Below are 12,712 nucleotides of genomic sequence, written 5' to 3' on the forward strand. Positions count from 1 at the left end.
TGAGGATAAATGAGGTATCCCTGGTGGCCTCATGCCTGTCCTCTCAGTTAACTAAAGAAGTCAGCGAGTCACCCACTTGGTATGGGTTCAGTGACGCTATGAAGGCTCTCACACCTCACATGAAGTCATCCCCCTCCCCCCATTGAATGATATGATTTTTTGAGGGGGGAAAATTAATTTGCAAACTTAGATAGGGAGAATGCTCACATGCAAGCACCACTGGGAGAGATGACACACTGCCCAGAAATTTTGCCAGGAGTGTATTAGCTTCAAGTGTGTGGTTCAATATACGAAAGGAAGATGAGCAGGAAATATGAAAGGCTGAGAGGTGAGGGCATAGGAGGCTCCCAAGGAAGCAGCTCACCTGGGCATGCTGCCTGGAGAGCCTGGACGAATGTTGAATGCCTCTGTTCCTTGGGCCTAACCTCACTTGTCTACAAGATGTGATATTCAACTGAATGTGCAAAAGTTAGAGATCATGTCAGCTTTTTACTAAGTCTACAACAAAGCCAAATCATAAGTACATATACTTACAAGTGTACAAATATAGACACTTAAAATCTTACTAAGTAAAGTTGTTTTGCCATCTACTAGCTATTTTTTGTAATTTATTAATGTTTTCCTATTTGGGATACAATCTCAATCACAGCTATATTTTTCTGGACAAGTTTTACATGCATGAATATTGTTTCATCTCCAGGTAGGAATGCTTTTTGAAAAACAGAAGCACATTGAGTTGTGGAAAGTTCTGGAATAACTTCCTTTGACTCCCTGTGCCTTTGGCTCACTGACGGTTCCGCTGGACTGCTCCACACAGCACACTCTCCCCTCTGCGGCCCAGAGGAGCTGCCCAGAACTTGACCTCTGAAGCTGCCAGCACATATGCACAGTGGTCCATGGACCAGACCATCATAAAACACTAATGATGCATTAGGGAACTGCATACCAGCAGCATTAAATTATGAATTAGGCTGCTTCGTGGCACCCAGACTGATGCAAGGCAGTGAATTATTAATGAACCTTGCAGATGGCTGTGTCTCACATTGTTCAGTACTGCCCTGAGCCTGCAGCAGTTAATAGCAAGCACCTCTCTCCTGGGACAAAGAAACTTGGAACAAGAAATCCAGAAAATGTTTTTTTTAAAAAAAAAAAAAAAGAAAGAGAAAAGAAAAACAAGGGAGAAACCCAGAAAATATTAAAAATAAAACTTCTGATATCAGTTTATATTCTGAAAACAAAATCTTTCTGAGGACCCTTGCAGATAACAATCATCTTGGGAACCTAACCATGCCATCAGGCTGCCTCCCCAAGCTAGGGTTTGGCCAGAGAGAATACAATGGAGTCAACCAGTCTCCACAGGAACACCAAAGGGGAAATGAGCCACAAGATTCAACAAGAGAGAGGTATGAGGTCTGCCTGTGGATCATCAGGCTCAGGACAGCTATACGGGATCCCTCATGAGAATGACCTAGGAAATGAGCTACAGGAGGGATTACATATTCCCAGGAACAAACTAGAATGAAAAAGATTACAAACTCAGAAAACCTCTCCATTAAATAGCCCATATTCCTTTCTCTCTTTTCATTCTGGTGTTGCTAATCTCCACTACATACTAAGGCACTAACAGGTTATAGGACTTGCTTCAGTGGGGCTTTGATGCCCACCAAATCTGCCCCTTGAGTGTGTTGCTTGTGGATGTGGGCACTGCCCAGCATGAGCTCCAGAGCAATCTGCAGATGTCTGCTACTTGTTTTAGGCTTGGAGGTGCCCAGGATAGCCAAGCTGTGAACCAAGGCAGGCTGCTGTGAGTGCTGCACCTGAGGCCCCTTAGTGAAAGGCAAGGGAAACACTGAGGCCAGCTGCTGCTTGTTTTCAGATTTTAAAAGAGTCTCTTCTCCTCACACAATTTGAAAGTTCTATTAACCATGAGATAAAGTGTAGGCCAGACACTCCAAAGAGGATGAGTCAGGACTCGGGGCAAGAACTGAGGAAAGGTCAAGGTGACTTAATGAGGATTTCTGCAGACCCCATGCCTGCAGCTGGTTCCAGTGGCTCCCCTCCAATGTGAAGTTAAACTTTTGTTTTTCAGTCAGCGGTCAGGTTTCTATTGATAAAGCAGATACATCTCTCCAGAGTTCTTAGGTCTTTCCAAGGTAACCCGAGCCAGTTTCTCCCATCCACCCCAACCCCATGATGGATCACTCAGCCTGACTTATGGGGGAACATCTCCAGACCATGAGTCCCTCCCCAGGCAGTGCTGTATCAACACCAACACCAGTCCTGACTGAGACTGTGCCACAGGGAACTGCAGCTCCTCAGGGTTCTCTCTGCAGCAGCCTCTGGGAGGGGGTGAGGTGCAAGGGGGTGTTTGGGGAGAGCCTTAAACATGGAACCCAACTCCTGCAATGGCCTTTGGGTATGTCCACTTAATGAGGCTGTAAGCCAAGGTTATTTAAATACCCATCCTCCTAAAGACAAACATTAATTCTCTGAGACTAGCTAAACTCAGAAAAAGAGAAATGTTATCCTAATTGCCTCATGATTCACAGGGGCACCGCAGTCCACGGTGGAATAGATATTCACGTGAACTTCCAATGTTAGTTTCTTTCCTTCATCCCTACCCCTTCTAGTTGCCTTTCAGACGATGTGCCCTCTCGCCTGTAAAAAACTAAATGAGCCATGCAGCTCCTGTGGGCTAGTTCCCCAGCTGCCACCGACGCGCTGACATTTTAATCACCGTGACAGAGGCTGACGGGGTGTGCGGACATGGGCCAGGCTTTTCCAGAGCTGCCTTGGCTGGGAGCCTAGGAAGAGGGAGATTCCATCTCTCATGCTATCCTGGGGACTTTGTTCACATCATGACACATAATTTTAATTTCTTTACCCCTATATTGAAAAAAAGAAAGAAAATGTCACCTTGACAGCAATGAAGGTTCTCTCTTGCTAGTCCCAGCCTGAACTCTTGATCCGCCACAAAGTCAGGCCCAGGCAGTTCTGAGATCCCACAAAGGGGGCTTCATGTGCTTGTGAATCAGCTCTTTATGTGTCTCCTTGACATTGGCCTGTGTCCTCTCCCCCTTGAAGACAGTCTATGAGGCGGCAGGGTGGCCCTGCAGCCCTGGAGTCCTTGATGCCCACAGGCCTGGCTCCTGGGGGAGATACAGAGACGCCCCCTTTCCCAGGCAGTCTTCCTAGTCACTGTGTCTGTATGGACCACTGACGTGCTACCTTAAACCCTTGATGACACACAGAAGCTACAGAGCAGGAGGAGGAGGAGGAGGGGAAGGGAGGGAGGGAAAAAAGGAAGGAAGGAAGGAAGGAAGGAAGGAAGGAAGGAAGGAAGGAAGGAAGGAAGGAAGGAAGGAAGGAAGGAAGGAAGGAAGGAATTCAGCTCAAAGGCACTGACTAGCGCAGGAACGAAATAGACTGGCATTTGAAGAATGGAAAGGCAAAGGGTAAGCCTGAGGCCCAAGCACAGAGCAACTCTCTGTCTTTCTGACCTGAAGACAAAGAGGTCCGGGTTCAGGGTTCCTGGAGAGGACGGGGATCCTGGGAAGGAGAGAGCCAGAGAGGTGAGTGTGAGATTCCCTGGCCACTGGGATCTAAGCACGGCAGAGAGGCAGCCAGTTAAAGAGGAAACAACCAAACTGAGATTGGAGCTGCTGTTCAAGAGACAGAGTTTGTGGTCTAAAACCAACCAAATTAATTTTGATAAAACAAAACAACACACACATTGGAGGAATATGTCAGAATCCAAAGTCTCCACAGCAGGCCATTGACCATGATCAGAACACAAACTCATCTGCATATTAAAAAAAAAAAAAAGACAATAGAGACTACCCTGATGTGAGTCAGATGTTAAAATTAGCAGACCAGTTTAAATCAGTGATGACAACTAGGGCCAATAAATAGCAGGCATCTAGTAATGCAAAGAGGAACTCTCAGCAGAGGGATAGAAAACATTAAAAAGTCCAAGTGGTAATTCTGAAACTAAAAGATATTATACCTAAAATAAAATAAAAAATGGACATATTTATCAGCTTAATTGGAATGAAAGTGAAAACAGTCAGTGAACTTGAAGAAATATTAGCAGAAATTATCCAATCTTCTGAAGAGAGAAAATGCGTATGGAAAAACATTGACAACTTAAATAAAATGAGCAAATTCCTTGAAAAATAAGGCCTAGCAAAACTGGCGACAGGTAGCAGTCAAATAAATCTCTGCATTATCAGGTGTGGTGATCTGTGTGTGTTAGAAATATGGACCGAAGGCTTCTGACCAAGGACAGAGGGGTTCAGCAACTCAAGCCATTTTCACCCAAATCCCCCTCCTCCTGCTGCCTCACTGCCCCAGAGCCCTCTCTGTTCACATCCTCTTAATTCTTGAGGCTTAGTCCAAATTCTTAAGGCATGAGGTCTTCTTTAGCCATGCTGTTTTGTTTTCTTTAGAATTCTAAGCTTAAAATAGTTATAAAATAGATAAGGGATAGGTGAATGGAAACCTACCGGCTCTCATAGTGCAAGCTTTAAACTAAAAATAGGACCATCTAGTAAATTGCATTAAACGCTCTATCCCTGTAACTGTGTGTGTTTTACCTCTTTATAAGCCTTCTACCTAACTCTGTAGGCGCTGCTGGTAACTCTGTAGGCTGTGCTGGTCACTTCGAAGGTTGTGATGGCAACTAGCACATGAAGGAAAGGGAGAAAATGGTGACCCAACCTCTCTCAGTCATTACGCCACACATCCTCCTTGGCAGACAAACAAAAACCCTGCACTTCTGAGTTCCCCCAGAGCCCGGCTCACCCTCCTCCAAGGAACTGAGCCAATGGACACTTTTGTCCACAGCCTCTTGGCTGCCAAACCATGCAACTGACTATCTCCCCACTTCCTTAAGGAATGAAAATGGGCTGGCGTGTTGGCTTGAAGTTGGTAAATATTCTTTACTCTAGGAGGTAAAGGTGCATTCCTAGCATCTGGGGTCCGCGTGCCCCTCTGTGATAAAAAAACAAATATAATTAATGCTTTGCCCTTGAGTTTGAGGCTACACTGATGAATGTATTTCTGTCTCAGTTGGTTGGGTTGTTTTTGTTAGCTTGACATTTTTCCTCCCAGTAACCAGAGTATTAGCTGTCAAGGCAAAGAGGACAAGAGTGAGAAGATGGGAAGAGAGAAGGAAATTGAGAAAAGGAAAGGAGACAAGATAGGAAAAAAGGAGGAAAAGGGGATGGGAAAGAAGAGGGAGGGAAAGGGAAGAGAAGGGAAAGAAATGCAAGGAAGAAAGAAGCATGAAAAGGAAGAAAGGGAGGAAGGACAGAAGGGGGAGGGTAAAGGAAGGAGAGAGAGAAAGGAGAAAAGAAAGAAAGCTTGATTTTGATAGACCCAGACCTCTAATTTTCTATTGGGTCATGGGTTGCCATTCGCATCTCCACCATGCGGCAAAGACATCAGTAGCCTGCCCTGAGTTTTATCCCCACTGGGGAGATAAACGCTCTGGATAATAATTTGTAATTTGTTAAAAGCCTTGTCCTCTCTTTGTCACCTTCCCCATAAGTGAGTCTCTGGGCTTATACATAATTCACAACCCTTTTCTAGCTCTTAATCATATTTTTTCAAGCCAAATTCAGGATTTACAATCAAAACAACGTTTTTAAACCCCCCCCCCCCAAAAAAAAAAATCCATTAACTTGCTTTGCTATTTGTCCAAACTGAATTTGATGGACAGCATAATTGGAGTTATTTTGCCTTGAGTCTGAAAAAATAAATGGATTTGTATTTTCACTAAGTAACCAAATTCTCTGTGGTACACTGGAAAGGAAGTGTACATGCTGGTCATTTCCCTGAAATGTTCAGTTAAGCCCCAAAGCGATGGCCAGAGGTGAGGATTTGCTAATTTCCAGCATTTACAGAGAGTCAACTGCATTCGTTTTCAGTGTTTTATGTAGCTGACACCATGGGTGACAGTGGGGCGTTCTAGTCAATCTCTTCTCATCATTTGCTTCCCTAGTGAGGATACTCAGCATAAAACTGAAGCCACGGATGGTTTAGGATGGACCCCACAGAGCCATCTTGTGGTGCTGAGAGAGAACTGTCACCCAGGGTTCCCATCTGTGCCCAGTCCTGCCCTGCTCTCTCCACATCTGCTGCCCTTGCAAAGGTCTCAGCAACACATCCTGCTGCTCTGTTTCAGGCCCTCCCATGCGTTATGCTCAGGGAGCTGCCAAAAGGCAGGAAACAGCATGGAAGGCTTCTTCCCAGGGCCCTGCTGACACCTTGACAGTGGGATTCTAGTCTCCAGAGCTGCAAGAGAGTACATTCCCATTGTTTTGAGCCATCCAGTTTACGGTTCTTTGTTATTGCAGCCCTAGGAACTGGGACACACACACACACACACACACACACACACACACACCCCGCCCCCATTGTTTGGGCCCCATTATTGTCCAGGCTACTCATTTCCCACAAGGGTGTTTGTTATGGGGAAGGGACTTCGGAATGGAAAGAGACAGTCTTGTCTTACCCAATTGTATTTAAAATGCTTTACATTTGGACATTTTGCAAAAACTTATATGTACACGTTGTTGAGGACCGTACCCCAGTCTTAGAAGACCCCAGACATAAGCTGCTTTGAGAAACAAGCCTGGGACACTCTGCCTGGGAACCAAGCGCAGCTCTCTAGAGAGTATCTGTGTGAGGTTTGGATCGCAGATCAGCACTGCAGCTGTCAGGGCTCTTGGGGCTAGGCCTCAAAGGTAGTGCACAGACTCTCGGAGGGAGCGGGTGAATGAAAAGGCAAGTTGACAGTACAACCTAGTCCCTGTCCTAAGTCCAGACAGTCTGACTGTATCATAGATTTTATCTAATTGTATCTAATTATCAGAATTAGATAAACAACACAGAGGGTACCTGTGCGAATGCTAAGGTGACCAGATGTCCCTATTTTTAACAATTTGTCCCGCAGCGTTTTAAAAAAGTCCCGATTTGGGGGGGAAAAATCGGGACTGTCCCGTTAAAAGCAGGATGTCTGTTCACCATAGCGAATGCTCGTGGGAAGAAGGGGCAGGTGTGGGAGGTAGAAGCTAGACACAAAACCTTAATAAATGGACAGGTTTTAACGGGAGGTGCTGAGACCCTTCCTCCAGCCTGACCCAGCGTGTTTCCAATACCCTAGCTGGCCGAGTCCCGGCTCTGCAGACCTGCCACTCTGCAAAGGGCCTTATCGCAGGCTTCCTGCAGCCACCTGCATGGAGAAGTCTGGCATGATGCCTAATGCCACCTTTAGTTCTTGAACAGGGCTTACAGGTGCCGTAAATGTATGTGAGACGTGAGGAATGGAATTTTTATGCCTGTGAAAGCAGAGGGAAAATAACTTAATGCTGGATTGAAGAGGGCATGAGGTCATTTTTTCATAAATCCTCCATTTTCAACATTTAGGGACCTTGAAGTGCACCTGGCCACAGCCCCTCTTCTCACAGAAAAGTGAGACCCAGGGGTCCAATGCCCGCCCCCTCACAGCTGGAGGGTCAGTCCCTGCTTGATGTGCCTCCATTGCTGCTGTCACTCCAGACCAGGCGAACCCTGCAGCACTAACGATTGCTTTCCCTGCTGTAGATTAATTAGAGGAGTGATATATTTTGAGCTTAATTTACCTCTGTATGAAGGAGGTGTTTTGTGGTGTGTGTTTTTGCCAATTGTATTTTGCTTGTTTATGCTGAGTCTAGGGCTTTGCTACTGTAGACTGATAATGTCTCCGTTTCTTTGCCTTAAACCTCTCTTCTCTCCCCATAGCTATATTTTTTCCCTTTACCCCCATGGCATCTCTTAGTTTAATAATTCCCAAAGCGGGATTATGAGAAGGGATGGATATTAGCATGAGGAATGCTATTTGTGTTTATTTACTCGGCAGCAGGTCCTGGAAGGCCTTTGCCCACCCCTGCGTAGGACCATGATCATCCGGGCTGTAAGGATCCACCTTCCCCCTCCCCCGATCGGCCCAGGGTCCACGGGGAACCCCTCTAGAAAAAAGAATATTGAGGATGGGGGGCTCCCTGGTGCACATCCTAATGTATCGATAGAAACTGCAGGCCCGAAGGGGAAACGTATAGCTGCCCTGAAGGCCCTGCCTGCTGCTTTGGCTTTGGGCAGGGAACCGCTACAGCTGCACAGGGCACATTCAGAGGGGCCCACACCTGGGTCATCTTGCATTTCTCCATCATTTTATCTTTCTATCTACCGTTTTGTAAGCGGTCTGTGGGGACAGTGGAGGGTGTGCCAGGGACCCACATCTCTCCAGGTTGGGTTCTCGGTAGTCCACTCCCTGTCCTGCCCTCCAACTCACTGCTGCCCTCTGCTCCAGTGACCTGGGCATGAGGAGGGCCAGCAACAGGCACGCAACCTTGTGCCTCGTTCCATGGCAGGGTCTGCTCCCAAAGGACCTAAATTGAATAGCAAATGCAAAATACTATGATTGGCAGAGAGACACAGAGGAGCGAGGCTTTGTCTGGTATTTTCACAAAAGGCCCTGCGTTTTTATTTTGTAGCGGCCTCTCCAATCATGTAACTGGTCTTGGCTGGAGAGCACCTACCAAGTCCAGATTCAGGATTGGCTGGAGCTGGGTAGGAGTCTCGAGGGCTGGGCTGGGATCTTGGACAGCTGTGGGGAAACTGCTGGGAGCCCTGAAGTTCTAGGTCATTCGAGGGATGGCATCTAGGCATATCCTGGGCCTGGATGCTCTGCAGCAGAGATGATACACAACTTCCTCCAGATGCTCGGGCCAGTCTGCCTGCCACTAGGTCATCCTGCCCCCGACTTTGATTTTGTGGCGATCAACAGGACAATCTGTGCCCATAAGTTTTCTGTCTTGGCTGCAGCTACTCACAGGCACCCAGCTGATGCAAGGGGTTCAGAAAATGGGGAGCAGGCAGAGTCAGCTAGACAGTGAGCACAGACCACAGCTCACTATTCTTTGTAGTCACATGGTTCTGTCTCAGTGTTTACGGAATGATTCAGGATTGATGGTGTAAGGAGTCTCCTGGGCCTCCATGGCAGTCAGGCCTTGGTAAGTTGTAACACTTCCATCCCACTCATTGTGCATTCTAAATATACTCTTCTCTGATAACAGATATGTAAGATCGCTGTTTCGCCAAGAGACTCTGGATTATGGCATTAAATTACTTAAGCCCATGTTCAGCTCTGAAAATAAAGCTGGATATCCCTCTTAAACATCCATGCAAAATGGCAAGATCATCTGGCTGCCAGTGGGTGTTTACCTGTTCATATGCACAGCTACGCCATGGGTATGGATCTCGGCCTAAGCATTTTGGGTGGAGGTAGGGGTGGGAAAGTTAAGGCTATGAAGAGGAAACATTCCGGGGAAACCCAACTCTGTTACAAACCACCCACTGTGCACACACATTCTACTGTTGGACAGGACAGTTCAAATCAACTTTGCTTCAGATTTCTTTTTTCTTTCCTAATCACCATTCCTCCAAAGTATCTCCCTTGTGAAATCACATGTTAGCTTCAAGCAATAAAACAACTTCATTGTTTGGCTCTGATATTTGGAAAACTTGGGACCCAAGAATCACCCGAGAGACCCTTGCTGGGCTCTGGGAGGCAGGTATTTCCATGTGCTCACTCGTTCCTCTGAGCACATCCCAATCCTGTGTGACTTGTCTGATGTCCAGTAGGGCATGTGTAGTCCCTCTAAGTCAGGCAATGGGAAGTGGGAGAAACAAAGAATTCTGTAAGTTAAAGAACATTTTCATGACCGTAGTAACGTTACATCTATTTGGTTTGAAAAGTGTGGATAAATGCTGATTAATAGAAATTAAGAGTGACGAGAATATGACTAGGAGACCAGTCCATTTTAAAAAACACAGAACAACATTCATTGAGTGCTTCTATTCAAGTTAAGTGTTAATACGTATTCAATGCCCACTGTGTGCCAAGCACTGTTCTGGAAGATTCACTGGTGAGGAGGAGCATCAAGGTCCTCCTTTTATGGAGGTCGCATTTTAACTTAATGGAGCTCACATTTTATTCACAAAGTCTGAGCCAGGTCTCTAATGTTTTTAACAACACACTGCTCACAATCCTACTTAAAAATTAATTAAAAGCTCAAACTCCATATCCTCACCAGTTTTGCTCTGTGGTTAGAGCGTTGGCTCGCAGACTGAAGGGTCACGGGTTCGATTCCAGTCAAGGGCACCTGCTGTGGTTACAGGCTCAATCCTTATATGGAAAACATATCCTCACATGAGGATTTAAAAACACACACACACACACACAAAAATACACACAAAACTTAAATTCCAAGTTGGCCTGCTGAAGTTGTTTTCCTTTTCAAATAAATGGTAGAAATTCAAGAAGCCAGTTCAAGCAACAGCTCCCATTAAGAAACTTTACCGTGAAAACATTCAGAGCAAGTTAATTCCTCTAGGTTTGCTTACTCACCTGCAAATGGTGAGAGAATGCTTGTCAGGCCTACACGTGATACACGTGAAACCACTCTGTATGTTTATTTGAACTTATTTCCTATTAAAATCCTATAATGAGTATTAGGAAAAATCACCAAAACAACCCCATAATTGACCACAACTGCTTTAAGGCTTGAGTAGACTTGGCATCCCCATGGTGGGTGAGTGGAAGGAAGTCCGTGGGTCACTTTGGGGAGGGACTGCTTAGAGCTGGCAGGATACTCGAGCTCCCTTGCCCCTGCCACTGTGATCCGTCATGGCCTGGCCCTCAGAGCGGAAAACAGGGAGCAGAGCCCTCGCTGACCTGCGATGCATGTGGAGCATGAGTAAAATGAACCTTTGTGGGTTTAAACACAGACGATCCTCAGGTTGGTTGTTACTACAGCATGATCGGGCCCTTCCTGACTGGTTCACTTTTCAGGAAGTCATGCCTTTCCTATAATCCAGATTGCATTATCATCTGTAGTAGCAATTGTTTCATTACATTTATTAAAATGATGCCTAATGAATTGTGAGTTTATCAATATAGAGACTACTGAATCATGGCCTAATCCATCAAATAGGAAAAGATGCAGAAACCAAAGGTAACACTTCAAATCAAGAAGGAAAAGAAGGAAAAGAAATGATCTTCAAACTAGTTATAGTTGCTGAACTATATTCACCCAAATGAAGACTACAAAATATTGAAAGAGGTTATAAATAAAAAAAATTAAAAAAAAATTAAAAAAAACCCTAAAAATTGCGCAGGATAGTTCTAAAAATGCCGAAAGGGTGTGTGGTCCACAGTGCTGTGTGACTAAACCTGAGCCAAAGTACAGGCGTGCTGCCCTCTGTTGACGCAGTACAAGAACCAAAGGAAAGGCCAAGTTTGCTCCTCTGTGCTATGTGCCAACCATCATACAAGTATTTAGCAAACCAGGGCCGCATCTTACTCTCCGATAGGCCCCAGACATTTTGGCCTATCCAAGATGGCAAATCTGTTCCCCTGAATTGGAACAAATTGGTAAGTTAGATGATTTACCCTGGGTAGACGAAGAAAAAAGTATTGCAAATTGACAAAGTAAGTCAACCCCATGGTGATCATACTTTATTAGGCTAGACGTTTTATAACTAATGTGATAATCGGTGTATGTTTATATTTAAGGTTCCTGAAACATTTAACAGAACTTGACATATTAACCTTCTGATTTTCATTTGGAATATTTAATTGTAATTAATTTGAAAATTTAAGTTCACAAACAGTACTTGAAAATTTGGAGACTTTTTTTACTATACATATAAGTTGAATTTATTAACTTTACAAGTAGTTAAGTGTCTGCAAAGATTTTGAAAGCTTTAAGACTATCCTAATTATGTCCCTTTGAAAGCTTTGGAAGAATCAGTTAAAAAAAAAAAAAAAGTTGTAAATGTAATTTAAAATGTTTAAGCTTTAAACTATATGGGGATTTAATTAACCTAGTTTATTAGCTGGAGCTAATTATTTAGGGAAATTTTATTCAAGGCCTTTTAATGTACCTAAAAGCCCTATAAGTATTAAATAAAACAAAAAAACTCAGATGGAAGAGGTTTGCTCTCTTTTTCAAAATTGATACTATATTTGCTTCAATTCTTTTTATTTTAAGATATTTTAATGTCCTTAAATTTAGCATCAAATTAAAGTCAGCATTAAGCGTTTTATTGATAGTAGCCTAATAAAAACAATGGGGGGTAGGGAAGAGGGAGACTGTAGCATTAAGATGAGACTACCAGTGTGACCACAGAGTGAATTCAGAACAATACAAGGTGTCCTCAAAGAAATGCAAAATCGCATTATGGCCAAGAGCTATTGCTTTCCCTGCATTTCCTCTACCTCTTACTCCAACTTCTATTAAGTCCAGTTATTAAATCATATTGATTCCCAGTCTATGAAAAACATGAACAATATTACACCACAGGCACTGGAAAAATGTCTGATTAATTATAAGTAAATCCTCTGGTTTTTAATGTGCTAACTTTGCTTAAATGTAAAAAAAAAAAAAAAAGTAATTTCACTTAGGTTTTTTTTTAACATCCTAATCATGTTTTTTTTTCCTCACTTAATGAAAAAATTATTTCTTTTGGAAGAGGTATTAAAGTTGTCCATCTCACCAAGTAACAGATAGTGCAGTCGTATGTACAGTAACCGGATAACCAGCATCTTAAGAAGTCTGTGTGGTTCAAAGTTACTCCTATGGAGCAGAATATACAACTCAGACAA

Source organism: Pipistrellus kuhlii, unplaced genomic scaffold, assembly GCF_014108245.1.
Source record: "Pipistrellus kuhlii isolate mPipKuh1 unplaced genomic scaffold, mPipKuh1.p scaffold_m20_p_6, whole genome shotgun sequence".
NCBI lineage: Eukaryota > Metazoa > Chordata > Mammalia > Chiroptera > Vespertilionidae > Pipistrellus > Pipistrellus kuhlii.